This window comes from Schistocerca gregaria, unplaced genomic scaffold (genome assembly GCF_023897955.1).
Source record: "Schistocerca gregaria isolate iqSchGreg1 unplaced genomic scaffold, iqSchGreg1.2 ptg000156l, whole genome shotgun sequence".
Taxonomy (NCBI): Eukaryota; Metazoa; Arthropoda; class Insecta; order Orthoptera; family Acrididae; genus Schistocerca; species Schistocerca gregaria.
In genome coordinates this window covers 3,575,819-3,594,090 of record NW_026061720.1, presented here as the reverse complement: position 1 = coordinate 3,594,090, position 18,272 = coordinate 3,575,819, and the positions used below count along the sequence as shown (strand labels likewise).

The 18,272-nt window shown below is 49.7% G+C and overlaps 1 non-coding gene across 1 annotated transcript; it reads right to left on the bottom strand.

The window, feature by feature from the left end:
* Nucleotides 1-2,798: 2,798 nt before the first annotated feature.
* Nucleotides 2,799-2,871, bottom strand: Trnat-agu (transfer RNA threonine (anticodon AGU)). The gene has a single exon. It is a non-coding gene; the product is annotated as a tRNA-Thr (tRNA).
* Between the last annotated feature and the right edge of the window lie 15,401 nt (nt 2,872-18,272).

Sequence of the window (18,272 nt, the reverse complement as noted above, 5' to 3'; positions counted from 1 at the left end):
AACAGCCGGTCACCACACTTACATCTTGCTCTCATTATAACAGTATACATCATATCAGTCTGTGACGCTGGTTTTGCAACTTCTTGCGTCCCTTTATGTTCGCCACGACCAACACTTACCATGCACTGACCACAAAACATGGATGAGCCGGAGCTTGAACCCGAGACCTTTCACACGCTAAGCGAACGATCTGCCAACTGAGCTACGGCTGCACACACGACCAAGCCTGGCTATTCTCCATTCTTTAGGACTCTGATGTGCACGGACACGTTGGTTGGTTGGTTTGTAGCGGCGAAGGTACCAGAGTACAAAGGCGCGGACACGTTCATATACACAAGAGTTCCAAGTAGTTTCGATACTCTGGTATTACGAATGCAAATTCCGTCAGTTTTTCACGTCTTAAATGGAAAGGGCGGTCACAAATTGGTCCATTTCACTCCTTGTCGACAATCACACAGCACCTGAGGTAACAAGCACATCTCGAGCCCCATTGTGCTCTCCATTGTTCATGCCAACTCAGTGCCTCGCTCTTTGCTACTGTGTAAAACTCTTGTCGTCCAACTGCAAAACACTGGGACACAACCAGTTTCCGCGTCTCCATTGCACTGATCATACTGCGAAACGCTCCCCAAACTTGGCAATCACCCATGCAGCCGACTTTTTCGACTTTACACGACGCTCACGCTAGTGACAGCCTTACTTATAGTTCGACGTCGCGCCAAAGCGAATGAGCACATTTCGCCTACGGCTTAGGCCGCTCTCCTAGTGTGGCTGCTCTGTGTCTGCAGGCAGCGAGGGGCTGCAAGCTTCCTGTGTTCGCACCTATATCACCTGTGCTTGCTTGTCAGAGAAAGACTATCGCAAAACATTCAACTCACTCCATGAAGTGATTGCTACGGCATCTGTTATCAGCAGTCACAACCAGCAACACCAGGAGCAGCCGACTGCACGCAAAGAATGGGAACGTGCAGTGGGATTTACGTGAACTCGGCGCAAGGCAGATCTTTCCGACGTAGGCTTGAGAATCTTATGGGAACATTTGTACTGTTTCTAAGTTAAGTGTAGGTGTGCGAGGTGGGTGCTTCCTGCGCACGAATAAAAGAACGCTTGCCAATTGTGGATGCTAATCGTTCGCTTGTATCTGCCTAGACACCTCTGCTGGTTGGGAATTATTCCTCTTGCTTGGCAAGGTGCGCGTGTAGGAGTGTTTAAAATTCTGGAGGCGCTGGGTATCGATCCCAGTACCTCTCGCACACTAAGCGAGCACTCTACCATCTGAGCTACGCCCACCCCCCCCCGTTGACTAATACTGCTAGATACAGCCACATCAACGTCACAGACCCTTACACTCCCATTATTCCGCAGACAAACACTACTCTCTATGTATCAGTGAGGGTGTCTTTCAGGTTTCGTGCATTCTGTATCGAATCGTAGTTGGCCACATTAAGAGTGGCACGCATAACGTCGAAAGTAGAATTCGGACACCGCTCTGAGTAAGACGAACGTGTTGTCCACTCTCTAGGCTTCAATGACGTTAAGCCGTGATACCTAAGACAGATCTGCACTCGATGACACCACGATAACAGCCGGTCACCACACTTACATCTTGCTCTCCTTATAACAGTATACATCATATCAGTCTGTGACGCTGGTTTTGCAACTTCTTGCGTCCCTTTATGTTCGCCGCGACCAACACTTACCATGCACTGACCACAAAACATGGAGGAGCCGGAGCTTGAACCCGAGACCTTTCACACGCTAAGCGAACGATCTGCCAACTGAGCTACGGCTGCACACACGACCAAGCTTGGCTATTCTCCATTCTTTGGGACTCTGATGTGCACGGACACGTTGGTTGGTTGGTTTGTAGCGGCGAAGGTACCAGAGTACAAAGGCGCGGACACGTTCATATACACAAGAGTTCCAAGTAGTTTCGATACTCTGGTATTACGAATGCAAATTCCGTCAGTTTTTCACGTCTTAAATAGAAAGGGCGGTCACAAATTGGTCCATTTCACTCCTTGTCGACAATCACACAGCACCTGAGGTAACAAGCACATCTCGAGCCCCATTGTGCTCTCCATTGTTCATGCCAACTCAGTGCCTCGCTCTTTGCTACTGTGTAAAACTCTTGTCGTCCAACTGCAAAACACTGGGACACAACCAGTTTCCGCGTCTCCATTGCACTGATCATACTGCGAAACGCTCCCCAAACTTGGCAATCACCCATGCAGCCGACTTTTCCGACTTTACACGACGCTCACGCTAGTGACAGCCTTACTTATAGTTCGACGTCGCGCCAAAGCGAATGAGCACATTTCGCCTACGGCTTAGGCCGCTCTCCTAGTGTGGCTGCTCTGTGTCTGCAGGCAGCGAGGGGCTGCAAGCTTCCTGTGTTCGCACCTATATCACCTGTGCTTGCTTGTCAGAGACAGACTATCGCAAAACATTCAACTCACTCCATGAAGTGATTGCTACGGCATCTGTTATCAGCAGTCACAACCAGCAACACCAGTAGCAGCCGACTGCACGCAAAGAATGGGAACGTGCAGTGGGATTTACGTGAACTCGGCGCAAGGCAGATCTTTCCGACGTAGGCTTGAGAATCTTATGGGAACATTTGTACTGTTTCTAAGTTAAGTGTAGGTGTGCGAGGTGGGTGCTTCCTGCGCACGAATAAAAGAACGCTTGCCAATTGTGGATGCTAATCGTTCGCTTGTATCTGCCTAGACACCTCTGCTGGTTGGGAATTATTCCACTTGCATGGCAAGGTGCGCATGTAGGAGTGTTAAACATTCTGGAGGCGCTGGGTATCGATCCCAGTACCTCTCGCACACTAAGCGAGCGCTCTACCATCTGAGCTACGCCCCCCCCCCCCCCCCCGGTGACTAATAGAGCTACATACAGCCACATCAACGTCACAGACCCTTACACTCCCATTATTCCGCAGACAAACACTACTCTCTATGTATCAGTGAGGGTGTCTTTCAGGTTTCGTGCATTCTGTATCGAATCGTAGTTGGCCACATTAAGAGTGGCACGCATAACGTCGAAAGTAGAATTCGGACACCGCTCTGAGTAAGACGAACGTGTTGTCCACTCTCTAGGCTTCAATGACGTTAAGCCGTGATACCTAAGACAGATCTGCACTCGATGACACCACGATAACAGCCGGTCACCACACTTACATCTTGCTCTCCTTATAACAGTATACATCATATCAGTCTGTGACGCTGGTTTTGCAACTTCTTGCGTCCCTTTATGTTCGCCGCGACCAACACTTACCATGCACTGACCACAAAACATGGATGAGCCGGAGCTTGAACCCAAGACCTTTCACACGCTAAGCGAACGATCTGCCAACTGAGCTACGGCTGCACACACGACCAAGCCTGGCTATTCTCCATTCTTTGGGACTCTGATGTGCACGGACACGTTGGTTGGTTGGTTTGTAGCGGCGAAGGTACCAGAGTACAAAGGCGCGGACACGTTCATATACACAAGAGTTCCAAGTAGTATCGATACTCTGGTATTACGAATGCAAATTCCGTCAGTTTTTCACGTCTTAAATGGAAAGGGCGGTCACAAATTGGTCCATTTCACTCCTTGTCGACAATCACACAGCACCTGAGGTAACAAGCACATCTCGAGCCCCATTGTGCTCTCCATTGTTCATGCCAACTCAGTGCCTCGCTCTTTGCTACTGTGTAAAACTCTTGTCGTCCAACTGCAAAACACTGGGACACAACCAGTTTCCGCGTCTCCATTGCACTGATCATACTGCGAAACGCTCCCCAAACTTGGCAATCACCCATGCAGCCGACTTTTCCGACTTTACACGACGCTCACGCAACGCTCACGCTAGTGACAGCCTTACTTATAGTTCGACGTCGCGCCAAAGCGAATGAGCACATTTCGCCTACGGCTTAGGCCGCTCTCCTAGTGTGGCTGCTCTGTGTCTGCAGGCAGCGAGGGGCTGCAAGCTTCCTGTGTTCGCACCTATATCACCTGTGCTTGCTTGTCAGAGACAGACTATCGCAAAACATTCAACTCACTCCATGAAGTGATTGCTACGGCATCTGTTATCAGCAGTCACAACCAGCAACACCAGTAGCAGCCGACTGCACGCAAAGAATGGGAACGTGCAGTGGGATTTACGTGAACTCGGCGCAAGGCAGATCTTTCCGACGTAGGCTTGAGAATCTTATGGGAACATTTGTACTGTTTCTAAGTTAAGTGTAGGTGTGCGAGGTGGGTGCTTCCTGCGCACGAATAAAAGAACGCTTGCCAATTGTGGATGCTAATCGTTCGCTTGTATCTGCCTAGACACCTCTGCTGGTTGGGAATTATTCCACTTGCATGGCAAGGTGCGCATGTAGGAGTGTTAAGAATTCTGGAGGCGCTGGGTATCGATCCCAGTACCTCTCGCACACTAAGCGAGCGCCCTACCATCTGAGCTACGCTCACCCCCCCCGTTGACTAATAGAGCTACATACAGCCACATCAACGTCACAGACCCTTACACTCCCATTATTCCGCAGACAAACACTACTCTCTATGTATCAGTGAGGGTGTCTTTCAGGTTTCGTGCATTCTGTATCGAATCGTAGTTGGCCACATTAAGAGTGGCACGCATAACGTCGAAAGTAGAATTCGGACACCGCTCTGAGTAAGACGAACGTGTTGTCCACTCTCTAGGCTTCAATGACGTTAAGCCGTGATACCTAAGACAGATCTGCACTCGATGACACCACGATAACAGCCGGTCACCACACTTACATCTTGCTCTCCTTATAACAGTATACATCATATCAGTCTGTGACGCTGGTTTTGCAACTTCTTGCGTCCCTTTATGTTCGCCGCGACCAACACTTACCATGCACTGACTACAAAACATGGAGGAGCCGGAGCTTGAACCCGAGACCTTTCACACGCTAAGCGAACGATCTGCCAACTGAGCTACGGCTGCACACACGACCAAGCCTGGCTATTCTCCATTCTTTGGGACTCTGATGTGCACGGACACGTTGGTTGGTTGGTTTGTAGCGGCGAAGGTACCAGAGTACAAAGGCGCGGACACGTTCATATACACAAGAGTTCCAAGTAGTTTCGATACTCTGGTATTACGAATGCAAATTCCGTCAGTTTTTCACGTCTTAAATGGAAAGGGCGGTCACAAATTGGTCCATTTCACTCCTTGTCGACAATCACACAGCACCTGAGGTAACAAGCACATCTCGAGCCCCATTGTGCTCTCCATTGTTCATGCCAACTCAGTGCCTCGCTCTTTGCTACTGTGTAAAACTCTTGTCGTCCAACTGCAAAACACTGGGACACAACCAGTTTCCGCATCTCCATTGCACTGATCATACTGCGAAACGCTCCCCAAACTTGGCAATCACCCATGCAGCCGACTTTTCCGACTTTACACGACGCTCACGCAACGCTCACGCTAGTGACAGCCTTACTTATAGTTCGACGTCGCGCCAAAGCGAATGAGCACATTTCGCCTACGGCTTAGGCCGCTCTCCTAGTGTGGCTGCTCTGTGTCTGCAGGCAGCGAGGGGCTGCAAGCTTCCTGTGTTCGCACCTATATCACCTGTGCTTGCTTGTCAGAGACAGACTATCGCAAAACATTCAACTCACTCCATGAAGTGATTGCTACGGCATCTGTTATCAGCAGTCACAACCAGCAACACCAGTAGCAGCCGACTGCAAGCAAAGAATGGGAACGTGCAGTGGGATTTACGTGAACTCGGCGCAAGGCAGATCTTTCCGACGTAGGCTTGAGAATCTTATGGGAACATTTGTACTGTTTCGAAGTTAAGTGTAGGTGTGCGAGATGGGTGCTTCCTGCGCACGAATAAAAGAACGCTTGCCAATTGTGGATGCTAATCGTTCGCTTGTATCTGCCTAGACACCTCTGCTGGTTGGGAATTATTCCTCTTGCATGGCAAGGTGCGCATGTAGGAGTGTTAAAAATTCTGGAGGCGCTGGGTATCGATCCCAGTACCTCTCGCACACTAAGCGAGCGCTCTACCATCTGAGCTACGCCCACCCCCCCGTTGACTAATAGTGCTACATACAGCCTCATCAACGTCACAGACCCTTACACTCCCATTATTCCGCAGACAAACACTACTCTCTATGTATCAGTGAGGGTGTCTTTCAGGTTTCGTGCATTCTGTATCGAATCGTAGTTGGCCACATTAAGAGTGGCACGCATAACGTCGAAAGTAGAATTCGGACACCGCTCTGAGTAAGACGAACGTGTTGTCCACTCTCTAGGCTTCAATGACGTTAAGCCGTGATACCTAAGACAGATCTGCACTCGATGACACCACGATAACAGCCGGTCACCACACTTACATCTTGCTCTCCTTATAACAGTATACATCATATCAGTCTGTGACGCTGGTTTTGCAACTTCTTGCGTCCCTTTATGTTCGCCGCGACCAACACTTACCATGCACTGACCACAAAACATGGATGAGCCGGAGCTTGAACCCGAGACCTTTCACACGCTAAGCGAACGATCTGCCAACTGAGCTACGGCTGCACACACGACCAAGCCTGGCTATTCTCCATTCTTTGGGACTCTGATGTGCACGGACACGTTGGTTGGTTGGTTTGTAGCGGCGAAGGTACCAGAGTACAAAGGCGCGGACACGTTCATATACACAAGAGTTCCAAGTAGTTTCGATACTCTGGTATTACGAATGCAAATTCCGTCTGTTTTTCACGTCTTAAATGGAAAGGGCGGTCACAAATTGGTCCATTTCACTCCTTGTCGACAATCACACAGCACCTGAGGTAACAAGCACATCTCGAGCCCCATTGTGCTCTCCATTGTTCATGCCAACTCAGTGCCTCGCTCTTTGCTACTGTGTAAAACTCTTGTCGTCCAACTGCAAAACACTGGGACACAACCAGTTTCCGCGTCTCCATTGCACTGATCATACTGCGAAACGCTCCCCAAACTTGGCAATCACCCATGCAGCCGACTTTTCCGACTTTACACGACGCTCACGCTAGTGACAGCCTTACTTATAGTTCGACGTCGCGCCAAAGCGAATGAGCACATTTCGCCTACGGCTTAGGCCGCTCTCCTAGTGTGGCTGCTCTGTGTCTGCAGGCAGCGAATGGCTGCAAGCTTCCTGTGTTCGCACCTATATCACCTGTGCTTGCTTGTCAGAGAAAGACTATCGCAAAACATTCAACTCACTCCATGAAGTGATTGCTACGGAATCTGTTATCAGCAGTCACAACCAGCAACACCAGGAGCAGCCGACTGCACGCAAAGAATGGGAACGTGCAGTGGGATTTACGTGAACTCGGCGCAAGGCAGATCTTTCCGACGTAGGCTTGAGAATCTTATGGGAACATTTGTACTGTTTCTAAGTTAAGTGTAGGTGTGCGAGGTGGGTGCTTCCTGCGCACGAATAAAAGAACGCTTGCCAATTGTGGATGCTAATCGTTCGCTTGTATCTGCCTAGACACCTATGCTGGTTGGGAATTATTCCACTTGCATGGCAAGGTGCGCATGTAGGAGTGTTAAAAATTCTGGAGGCGCTGGGTATCGATCCCGGTACCTCTCGCACACTAAGCGAGCGCTCTACCATCTGAGCTACGCCCACCCCCCCGTTGACTAATAGAGCTACATACAGCCACATCAACGTCACAGACCCTTACACTCCCATTATTCCGCAGACAAACACTACTCTCTATGTATCAGTGAGGGTGTCTTTCAGGTTTCGTGCATTCTGTATCGAATCGTAGTTGGCCACATTAAGAGTGGCACGCATAACGTCGAAAGTAGAATTCGGACACCGCTCTGAGTAAGACGAACGTGTTGTCCACTCTCTAGGCTTCAATGACGTTAAGCCGTGATACCTAAGACAGATCTGCACTCGATGACACCACGATAACAGCCGGTCACCACACTTACATCTTGCTCTCCTTATAACAGTATACATCATATCAGTCTGTGACGCTGGTTTTGCAACTTCTTGCGTCCCTTTATGTTCGCCGCGACCAACACTTACCATGCACTGACCACAAAACATGGATGAGCCGGAGCTTGAACCCGAGACCTTTCACACGCTAAGCGAACGATCTGCCAACTGAGCTACGGCTGCACACACGACCAAGCCTGGCTATTCTCCATTCTTTGGGACTCTGATGTGCACGGACACGTTGGTTGGTTGGTTTGTAGCGGCGAAGGTACCAGAGTACAAAGGCGCGGACACGTTCATATACACAAGAGTTCCAAGTAGTTTCGATACTCTGGTATTACGAATGCAAATTCCGTCTGTTTTTCACGTCTTAAATGGAAAGGGCGGTCACAAATTGGTCCATTTCACTCCTTGTCGACAATCACACAGCACCTGAGGTAACAAGCACATCTCGAGCCCCATTGTGCTCTCCATTGTTCATGCCAACTCAGTGCCTCGCTCTTTGCTACTGTGTAAAACTCTTGTCGTCCAACTGCAAAACACTGGGACACAACCAGTTTCCGCGTCTCCATTGCACTGATCATACTGCGAAACGCTCCCCAAACTTGGCAATCACCCATGCAGCCGACTTTTCCGACTTTACACGACGCTCACGCTAGTGACAGCCTTACTTATAGTTCGACGTCGCGCCAAAGCGAATGAGCACATTTCGCCTACGGCTTAGGCCGCTCTCCTAGTGTGGCTGCTCTGTGTCTGCAGGCAGCGAATGGCTGCAAGCTTCCTGTGTTCGCACCTATATCACCTGTGCTTGCTTGTCAGAGAAAGACTATCGCAAAACATTCAACTCACTCCATGAAGTGATTGCTACGGAATCTGTTATCAGCAGTCACAACCAGCAACACCAGGAGCAGCCGACTGCACGCAAAGAATGGGAACGTGCAGTGGGATTTACGTGAACTCGGCGCAAGGCAGATCTTTCCGACGTAGGCTTGAGAACCTTATGGGAACATTTGTACTGTTTCTAAGTTAAGTGTAGGTGTGCGAGGTGGGTGCTTCCTGCGCACGAATAAAAGAACGCTTGCCAATTGTGGATGCTAATCGTTCGCTTGTATCTGCCTAGACACCTATGCTGGTTGGGAATTATTCCACTTGCATGGCAAGGTGCGCATGTAGGAGTGTTAAAAATTCTGGAGGCGCTGGGTATCGATCCCGGTACCTCTCGCACACTAAGCGAGCGCTCTACCATCTGAGCTACGCCCACCCCCCTGTTGACTAATAGAGCTACATACAGCCACATCAACGTCACAGACCCTTACACTCCCATTATTCCGCAGACAAACACTACTCTCTATGTATCAGTGAGGGTGTCTTTCAGGTTTCGTGCATTCTGTATCGAATCGTAGTTGGCCACATTAAGAGTGGCACGCATAACGTCGAAAGTAGAATTCGGACACCGCTCTGAGTAAGACGAACGTGTTGTCCACTCTCTAGGCTTCAATGACGTTAAGCCGTGATACCTAAGACAGATCTGCACTCGATGACACCACGATAACAGCCGGTCACCACACTTACATCTTGCTCTCCTTATAACAGTATACATCATATCAGTCTGTGACGCTGGTTTTGCAACTTCTTGCGTCCCTTTATGTTCGCCGCGACCAACACTTACCATGCACTGACCACAAAACATGGATGAGCCGGAGCTTGAACCCGAGACCTTTCACACGCTAAGCGAACGATCTGCCAACTGAGCTACGGCTGCACACACGACCAAGCCTGGCTATTCTCCATTCTTTGGGACTCTGATGTGCACGGACACGTTGGTTGGTTGGTTTGTAGCGGCGAAGGTACCAGAGTACAAAGGCGCGGACACGTTCATATACACAAGAGTTCCAAGTAGTTTCGATACTCTGGTATTACGAATGCAAATTCCGTCTGTTTTTCACGTCTTAAATGGAAAGGGCGGTCACAAATTGGTCCATTTCACTCCTTGTCGACAATCACACAGCACCTGAGGTAACAAGCACATCTCGAGCCCCATTGTGCTCTCCATTGTTCATGCCAACTCAGTGCCTCGCTCTTTGCTACTGTGTAAAACTCTTGTCGTCCAACTGCAAAACACTGGGACACAACCAGTTTCCGCGTCTCCATTGCACTGATCATACTGCGAAACGCTCCCCAAACTTGGCAATCACCCATGCAGCCGACTTTTCCGACTTTACACGACGCTCACGCAACGCTCACGCTAGTGACAGCCTTACTTATAGTTCGACGTCGCGCCAAAGCGAATGAGCACATTTCGCCTACGGCTTAGGCCGCTCTCCTAGTGTGGCTGCTCTGTGTCTGCAGGCAGCGAGGGGCTGCAAGCTTCCTGTGTTCGCACCTATATCACCTGTGCTTGCTTGTCAGAGACAGACTATCGCAAAACATTCAACTCACTCCATGAAGTGATTGCTACGGCATCTGTTATCAGCAGTCACAACCAGCAACACCAGTAGCAGCCGACTGCACGCAAAGAATGGGAACGTGCAGTGGGATTTACGTGAACTCGGCGCAAGGCAGATCTTTCCGACGTAGGCTTGAGAATCTTATGGGAACATTTGTACTGTTTCTAAGTTAAGTGTAGGTGTGCGAGGTGGGTGCTTCCTGCGCACGAATAAAAGAACGCTTGCCAATTGTGGATGCTAATCGTTCGCTTGTATCTGCCTAGACACCTCTGCTGGTTGGGAATTATTCCTCTTGCATGGCAAGGTGCGCATGTAGGAGTGTTAAAAATTCTGGAGGCGCTGGGTATCGATCCCAGTACCTCTCGCACACTAAGCGAGCGCTCTACCATCTGAGCTACGCCCACCCCCCCGTTGACTAACAATGCTACATACAGCCACATCAACGTCACAGACCCTTACACTCCCATTATTCCGCAGACAAACACTACTCTCTATGTATCAGTGAGGGTGTCTTTCAGGTTTCGTGCATTCTGTATCGAATCGTAGTTGGCCACATTAAGAGTGGCACGCATAACGTCGAAAGTAGAATTCGGACACCGCTCTGAGTAAGACGAACGTGTTGTCCACTCTCTAGGCTTCAATGACGTTAAGCCGTGATACCTAAGACAGATCTGCACTCGATGACACCACGATAACAGCCGGTCACCACACTTACATCTTGCTCTCCTTATAACAGTATACATCATATCAGTCTGTGACGCTGGTTTTGCAACTTCTTGCGTCCCTTTATGTTCGCCGCGACCAACACTAACCATGCACTGACCACAAAACATGGATGAGCCGGAGCTTGAACCCCGAGACCTTTCACACGCTAAGCGAACGATCTGCCAACTGAGCTACGGCTGCACACACGACCAAGCCTGGCTATTCTCCATTCTTTGGGACTCTGATGTGCACGGACACGTTTGTTGGTTGGTTTGTAGCGGCGAAGGTACCAGAGTACAAAGGCGCGGACACGTTCATATACACAAGAGTTCCAAGTAGTTTCGATACTCTGGTATTACGAATGCAAATTCCGTCAGTTTTTCACGTCTTAAATGGAAAGGGCGGTCACAAATTGGTCCATTTCACTCCTTGTCGACAATCACACAGCACCTGAGGTAACAAGCACATCTCGAGCCCCATTGTGCTCTCCATTGTTCATGCCAACTCAGTGCCTCGCTCTTTGCTACTGTGTAAAACTCTTGTCGTCCAACTGCAAAACACTGGGACACAACCAGTTTCCGCGTCTCCATTGCACTGATCATACTGCGAAACGCTCCCCAAACTTGGCAATCACCCATGCAGCCGACTTTTCCGACTTTACACGACGCTCACGCTCGTGACAGCCTTACTTATAGTTCGACGTCGCGCCAAAGCGAATGAGCACATTTCGCCTACGGCTTAGGCCGCTCTCCTAGTGTGGCTGCTCTGTGTCTGCAGGCAGCGAGGGGCTGCAAGCTTCCTGTGTTCGCACCTATATCACCTGTGCTTGCTTGTCAGAGACAGACTATCGCAAAACATTCAACTCACTCCATGAAGCGATTGCTACAGCATCTGTTATCAGCAGTCACAACCAGCAACACCAGTAGCAGCCGACTGCACGCAAAGAATGGGAACGTGCAGTGGGATTTACGTGAACTCGGCGCAAGGCAGATCTTTCCGACGTAGGCTTGAGAATCTTATGGGAACATTTGTACTGTTTCTAAGTTAAGTGTAGGTGTGCGAGGTGGGTGCTTCCTGCGCACGAATAAAAGAACGCTTGCCAATTGTGGATGCTAATCGTTCGCTTGTATCTGCCTAGACACCTCTGCTGGTTGGGAATTATTCCTCTTGCATGGCAAGGTGCGCATGTAGGAGTGTTAAAAATTCTGGAGGCGCTGGGTATCTATCCCAGTACCTCTCGCACACTAAGCGAGCGCTCTACCATCTGAGCTACGCCCACCCCCCCCCCCTTGACTAATAGAGCTACATACAGCCACATCAACGTCACAGACCCTTACACTCCCATTATTCCGCAGACAAACACTACTCTCTATGTATCAGTGAGGGTGTCTTTCAGGTTTCGTGCATTCTGTATCGAATCGTAGTTGGCCACATTAAGAGTGGCACGCATAACGTCGAAAGTAGAATTCAGACACCGCTCTGAGTAAGACGAACGTGTTGTCCACTCTCTAGGCTTCAATGACGTTAAGCCGTGATACCTAAGACAGATCTGCACTCGATGACACCACGATAACAGCCGGTCACCACACTTACATCTTGCTCTCCTTATAACAGTATACATCATATCAGTCTGTGACGCTGGTTTTGCAACATCTTGCGTCCCTTTATGTTCGCCGCGACCAACACTTACCATGCACTGACCACAAAACATGGATGAGCCGGAGCTTGAACCCGAGACCTTTCACACGCTAAGCGAACGATCTGCCAACTGAGCTACGGCTGCACACGCGACCAAGCCTGGCTATTCTCCATTCTTTGGGACTCTGATGTGCACGGACACGTTGGTTGGTTGGTTTGTAGCGGCGAAGGTACCAGAGTACAAAGGCGCGGACACGTTCATATACACAAGAGTTCCAAGTAGTTTCGATACTCTGGTATTACGAATGCAAATTCCGTCTGTTTTTCACGTCTTAAATGGATAGGGCGGTCACAAATTGGTCCATTTCACTCCTTGTCGACAATCACACAGCACCTGAGGTAACAAGCACATCTCGAGCCCCATTGTGCTCTCCATTGTTCATGCCAACTCAGTGCCTCGCTCTTTGCTACTGTGTAAAACTCTTGTCGTCCAACTGCAAAACACTGGGACACAACCAGTTTCCGCGTCTCCATTGCACTGATCATACTGCGAAACGCTCCCCAAACTTGGCAATCACCCATGCAGCCGACTTTTCCGACTTTACACGACGCTCACGCAACGCTCACGCTAGTGACAGCCTTACTTATAGTTCGACGTCGCGCCAAAGCGAATGAGCACATTTCGCCTACGGCTTAGGCCGCTCTCCTAGTGTGGCTGCTCTGTGTCTGCAGGCAGCGAGGGGCTGCAAGCTTCCTGTGTTCGCACCTATATCACCTGTGCTTGCTTGTCAGAGACAGACTATCGCAAAACATTCAACTCACTCCATGAAGTGATTGCTACGGCATCTGTTATCAGCAGTCACAACCAGCAACACCAGTAGCAGCCGACTGCACGCAAAGAATGGGAACGTGCAGTGGGATTTACGTGAACTCGGCGCAAGGCAGATCTTTCCGACGTAGGCTTGAGAATCTTATGGGAACATTTGTACTGTTTCTAAGTTAAGTGTAGGTGTGCGAGGTGGGTGCTTCCTGCGCACGAATAAAAGAACGCTTGCCAATTGTGGATGCTAATCGTTCGCTTGTATCTGCCTAGACACCTCTGCTGGTTGGGAATTATTCCTCTTGCATGGCAAGGTGCGCATGTAGGAGTGTTAAAAATTCTGGAGGCGCTGGGTATCGATCCCAGTACCTCTCGCACACTAAGCGAGCGCTCTACCATCTGAGCTACGCCCACCCCCCCGTTGACTAATAGTGCTACATACAGCCACATCAACGTCACAGACCCTAACACTCCCATTATTCCGCAGACATACACTACTCTCTATGTATCAGTGAGGGTGTCTTTCAGGTTTCGTGCATTCTGTATCGAATCGTAGTTGGCCACATTAAGAGTGGCACGCATAACGTCGAAAGTAGAATTCGGACACCGCTCTGAGTAAGACGAACGTGTTGTCCACTCTCTAGGCTTCAATGACGTTAAGCCGTGATACCTAAGACAGATCTGCACTCGATGACACCACGATAACAGCCGGTCACCACACTTACATCTTGCTCTCCTTATAACAGTATACATCATATCAGTCTGTGACGCTGGTTTTGCAACTTCTTGCGTCCCTTTATGTTCGCCGCGACCAACACTAACCATCCACTGACCACAAAACATGGATGAGCCGGAGCTTGAACCCGAGACCTTTCACACGCTAAGCGAACGATCTGCCAACTGAGCTACAGCTGCACACACGACCAAGCCTGGCTATTCTCCATTCTTTGGGACTCTGATGTGCACGGACACGTTTGTTGGTTGGTTTGTAGCGGCGAAGGTACCAGAGTACAAAGGCGCGGACACGTTCATATACACAAGAGTTCCAAGTAGTTTCGATACTCTGGTATTACGAATGCAAATTCCGTCAGTTTTTCACGTCTTAAATGGAAAGGGCGGTCACAAATTGGTCCATTTCACTCCTTGTCGACAATCACACAGCACCTGAGGTAACAAGCACATCTCGAGCCCCATTGTGCTCTCCATTGTTCATGCCAACTCAGTGCCTCGCTCTTTGCTACTGTGTAAAACTCTTGTCGTCCAACTGCAAAACACTGGGACACAACCAGTTTCCGCGTCTCCATTGCACTGATCATACTGCGAAACGCTCCCCAAACTTGGCAATCACCCATGCAGCCGACTTTTCCGACTTTACACGACGCTCACGCAACGCTCACGCTAGTGACAGCCTTACTTATAGTTCGACGTCGCGCCAAAGCGAATGAGCACATTTCGCCTACGGCTTAGGCCGCTCTCCTAGTGTGGCTGCTCTGTGTCTGCAGGCAGCGAGGGGCTGCAAGCTTCCTGTGTTCGCACCTATATCACCTGTGCTTGCTTGTCAGAGACAGACTATCGCAAAACATTCAACTCACTCCATGAAGTGATTGCTACGGCATCTGTTATCAGCAGTCACAACCAGCAACACCAGTAGCAGCCGACTGCACGCAAAGAATGGGAACGTGCAGTGGGATTTACGTGAACTCGGCGCATTGCAGATCTTTCCGACGTAGGCTTGAGAATCTTATGGGAACATTTGTACTGTTTCTAAGTTAAGTGTAGGTGTGCGAGGTGGGTGCTTCCTGCGCACGAATAAAAGAACGCTTGCCAATTGTGGATGCTAATCGTTCGCTTGTATCTGCCTAGACACCTCTGCTGGTTGGGAATTATTCCTCTTGCATGGCAAGGTGCGCATGTAGGAGTGTTAAAAATTCTGGAGGCGCTGGGTATCGATCCCAGTACCTCTCGCACACTAAGCGAGCGCTCTACCATCTGAGCTACGCCCACCCCCCCGTTGACTAATAGTGCTACATACAGCCACATCAACGTCACAGACCCTTACACTCCCATTATTCCGCAGACATACACTACTCTCTATGTATCAGTGAGGGTGTCTTTCAGGTTTCGTGCATTCTGTATCGAATCGTAGTTGGCCACGTTAAGAGTGGCACGCATAACGTCGAAAGTAGAATTCGGACACCGCTCTGAGTAAGACGAACGTGTTGTCCACTCTCTAGGCTTCAATGACGTTAAGCCGTGATACCTAAGACAGATCTGCACTCGATGACACCACGATAACAGCCGGTCACCACACTTACATCTTGCTCTCCTTATAACAGTATACATCATATCAGTCTGTGACGCTGGTTTTGCAACTTCTTGCGTCCCTTTATGTTCGCCGCGACCAACACTAACCATCCACTGACCACAAAACATGGAGCAGCCGGAGCTTGAACCCGAGACCTTTCACACGCTAAGCGAACGATCTGCCAACTGAGCTACGGCTGCACACACGACCAAGCCTGGCTATTCTCCATTCTTTGGGACTCTGATGTGCACGGACACGTTTGTTGGTTGGTTTGTAGCGGCGAAGGTACCAGAGTACAAAGGCGCGGACACGTTCATATACACAAGAGTTCCAAGTAGTTTCGATACTCTGGTATTACGAATGCAAATTCCGTCAGTTTTTCACGTCTTAAATGGAAAGGGCGGTCACAAATTGGTCCATTTCACTCCTTGTCGACAATCACACAGCACCTGAGGTAACAAGCACATCTCGAGCCCCATTGTGCTCTCCATTGTTCATGCCAACTCAGTGCCTCGCTCTTTGCTACTGTGTAAAACTCTTGTCGTCCAACTGCAAAACACTGGGACACAACCAGTTTCCGCGTCTCCATTGCACTGATCATACTGCGAAACGCTCCCCAAACTTGGCAATCACCCATGCAGCCGACTTTTCCGACTTTACACGACGCTCACGCAACGCTCACGCTCGTGACAGCCTTACTTATAGTTCGACGTCGCGCCAAAGCGAATGAGCACATTTCGCCTACGGCTTAGGCCGCTCTCCTAGTGTGGCTGCTCTGTGTCTGCAGGCAGCGAGGGGCTGCAAGCTTCCTGTGTTCGCACCTATATCACCTGTGCTTGCTTGTCAGAGACAGACTATCGCAAAACATTCAACTCACTCCATGAAGTGATTGCTACGGCATCTGTTATCAGCAGTCACAACCAGCAACACCAGTAGCAGCCGACTGCACGCAAAGAATGGGAACGTGCAGTGGGATTTACGTGAACTCGGCGCAAGGCAGATCTTTCCGACGTAGGCTTGAGAATCTTATGGGAACATTTGTACTGTTTCTAAGTTAAGTGTAGGTGTGCGAGGTGGGTGCTTCCTGCGCACGAATAAAAGAACGCTTGCCAATTGTGGATGCTAATCGTTCGCTTGTATCTGCCTAGACACCTCTGCTGGTTGGGAATTATTCCTCTTGCATGGCAAGGTGCGCATGTAGGAGTGTTAAAAATTCTGGAGGCGCTGGGTATCGATCCCAGTACCTCTCGCACACTAAGCGAGCGCTCTACCATCTGAGCTACGCCCACCCCCCCGTTGACTAATAGAGCTACATACAGCCACATCAACGTCACAGACCCTTACACTCTCATTATTCCGCAGACAAACACTACTCTCTATGTATCAGTGAGGGTGTCTTTCAGGTTTCGTGCATTCTGTATCGAATCGTAGTTGGCCACATTAAGAGTGGCACGCATAACGTCGAAAGTAGAATTCGGACACCGCTCTGAGTAAGACGAACGTGTTGTCCACTCTCTAGGCTTCAATGACGTTAAGCCGTGATACCTAAGACAGATCTGCACTCGATGACACCACGATAACAGCCGGTCACCACACTTACATCTTGCTCTCCTTATAACAGTATACATCATATCAGTCTGTGACGCTGGTTTTGCAACTTCTTGCGTCCCTTTATGTTCGCCGCGACCAACACTTACCATGCACTGACCACAAAACATGGATGAACTGGAGCTTGAACCCGAGACCTTTCACACGCTAAGCGAACGATCTGCCAACTGAGCCACGGCTGCACACACGACCAAGCATGGCTATTCTCCATTCTTTGGGACTCTGATGTGCACGGACACGTTGGTTGGTTGGTTTGTAGCGGCGAAGGTACCAGAGTACAAAGGCGCGGACACGTTCATATACACAAGAGTTCCAAGTAGTTTCGATACTCTGGTATTACGAATGCAAATTCCGTCAGTTTTTCACGTCTTAAATGGAAAGGGCGGTCACAAATTTGTCCATTTCACTCCTTGTCGACAATCACACAGCACCTGAGGTAACAAGCACATCTCGAGCCCCATTGTGCTCTCCATTGTTCATGCCAACTCAGTGCCTCGCTCTTTGCTACTGTGTAAAACTCTTGTCGTCCAACTGCAAAACACTGGGACACAACCAGTTTCCGCGTCTCCATTGCACTGATCATACTGCGAAACGCTCCCCAAACTTGGCAATCACCCATGCAGCCGACTTTTCCGACTTTACACGACGCTCACGCAACGCTCACGCTAGTGACAGCCTTACTTATAGTTCGACGTCGCGCCAAAGCGAATGAGCACATTTCACCTACGGCTTAGGCCGCTCTCCTAGTGTGGCTGCTCTGTGTCTGCAGGCAGCGAATGGCTGCAAGCTTCCTG